At 45.0% G+C, this 2,230-nt stretch overlaps 1 pseudogene; it reads right to left on the reverse strand.

Annotated features, from left to right (window-relative positions):
- Nucleotides 1-614: 614 nt before the first annotated feature.
- Nucleotides 615-1,844, reverse strand: LOC143272034 (ester hydrolase C11orf54 homolog; annotated as a pseudogene).
- Between the last annotated feature and the right edge of the window lie 386 nt (nucleotides 1,845-2,230).

Below are 2,230 nucleotides of genomic sequence, written 5' to 3' on the forward strand. Positions count from 1 at the left end.
GTAACTTGTCATTTTTTTTGAAAAATATAAGTTTTCTTGAATGTAGTCACATCAGGAAGAGGAACAAACAGGTCTCTGGATTCCCAACCATCCCCCACCATCCTGCTAAATCCATGTTGGGGTCCTTGGCATAAGGTTCAGGTTTGAGAAGGCAAGAGGTACACACCTTTAATCCCAGCACTCGGGAGGCAGAGCCAGGCGGATCTCTGTGAGTTCGAGGCCAGCCTGGGCTACCAAGTGAGTTCCAGGAAAGGCGCAAAGCTACACAGAGAAACCCTGTCTCGAAAAACCAAAAGAGAGAGAGAGAGAGAGAGAGAGAGAGAGAGAGAGAGAGAGAGAGAGAGAAGGCAAGAGGTATGCCTGTGTATCTTTGTTCCCAATAGTCTCCTTCACATGAAAGATGCAAAATAATATGAGTATCATGTATCCATATCCTTGCATTTCAAATGCCATAAAAATAGCATTTACATAGTGAAATTACTATTATTGTTTTTCTTCTGTGCTGGGGGTTAAGCTGGGGTTTTACTTGCTATGGAAGCACTCTCTTCAGAGCCCTCTAGTGGATTTTTGAATTAGTATCAGCTCCTGAGTTAGTGATTTAATCATTTCTTCTTCTAAGCAAGCATCAGCTGCTTTAATCTCTCCCAAACGCATGGATCTCTTTGGGCTGATCAATGCAATAGAAGAACTGTGCAGGCGAGAAGTAGCCAAGCTACAGCACTGTGTCTGGAGTGGTATCATAGTGGTAATGTCTACCTTCTCCATGATGACTGAAGAAATGAGTGTGCTCCAGTCACAAATCGAGCCCTGGGTTGCTGTGGATATTGTTCTATATAAATAAAACACTGGTGGCCAGTGACGAGGCAAGAAGTAGGTGGGACAAGGAGAGAGGAGAATTCTGGGAAGCGGAAGGCTGAGGGAGAGACACTGCAGCCACGGCCAGGAGAGGCAACCTGTAAAGACGCCGGTAAGCCACCAGCCACGTGGCAAGGTATAGATTTATAAAAATGGGTTAATTTAAGATAAAAGAACAGTTAGCAGAAAGCCTGCCATGGCCATACAGTTTATAAGTGATATAAGCGTCTGAGTGATTATTTTATAAGTGGATTGTGGGACTGCGGGGCTTGGGGAACCTGGAGAGAAGCCCTCCAGCTACACTGGGTCTTTGGAGACAAAGACTGGCAGACAGACCAAAGGAGCCTTCATCTCATAGGAATGTAACCACTTATTAACAGCTTCATCTGAGGTCAACGGGCAGGAAGAAAACTCTGCTGGCATGATGTGGGCCTTGACTTTCCCCTTCTGTACAACGAAGGTGCCTCCCATCCCCACAGGCTTATTTCCATAGTGCTTTTCTAGAGTCTATCTCATGCAAACCACAAAGTTGAGCTGTTCTGTTCTTCTCTTGGCTTGCACCTTGATGACCTCTGAATTGAACCCAAGCATCTGAAATGGACCCGCCCCTGCTCCAAGGATAAAAGCTCCAGGCAGCTGTATTTCTTTTGAAATCTCATTTAGGTCATAAACTTTTTGTTGTTGTTTACAAGAGGCATTAAGTAAGGCACACCTCCTACTTCTGCAATTCTAGTTTGCTCGCAGATGCCTTTTATAGGAAAGGTAAATGGCTCCTTTGTTAAACCTGGGCAGTCAACCACAGAAACCTGGACATCAGCTAAGTTGTCCTTCAGCCCCTTCTGCAAAACTTCAGCAAGCTCCTCCAGACTTGGCACATGAAAAGAAAACTCAATACAAGCCATTTTCTTTCTTCCCAGCAAGGTTGCTCAAACACAGCAGCTGTTGGCTAACAATCACGAGAGTTCACAGGGCACCAGCACGAATAGTCCCCGGGGTTCCTTCGCGCTTGCAGGAATGTCTTCTTTCGACTCAGGAGCACAGGTTCAATGTCAGGAATGCCTTCTTTCGACTCAGGAGCACAGGTTCAATGTCAGGAATGCCTTCTTTCCACTCAGGAGCACAGGTTCAATGTCTTGCCTGTCTCTTCGCCAACTCAAGGCCGAAGGTACTGTTCTTGGATGGAAAGTCTGAGGTTGTCTTTCCCTGAAGCTTGTCAATGATGCTATAGTTCTTTTGTACCTTCTCTTCGCTGATGTTTGATGAAATCTCTTCAGTCACAAGGATACCTGATTTTAAATGTAGATTGTTATTTCCCTTAAAATCACCTTCCAAATCTTTTCCAGAAACTTCCTTATTATGTGTGTGGGTGTGGTAT

The sequence above is a fragment of the Peromyscus maniculatus genome, chromosome 1 (assembly GCF_049852395.1).
Source record: "Peromyscus maniculatus bairdii isolate BWxNUB_F1_BW_parent chromosome 1, HU_Pman_BW_mat_3.1, whole genome shotgun sequence".
NCBI lineage: Eukaryota > Metazoa > Chordata > Mammalia > Rodentia > Cricetidae > Peromyscus > Peromyscus maniculatus.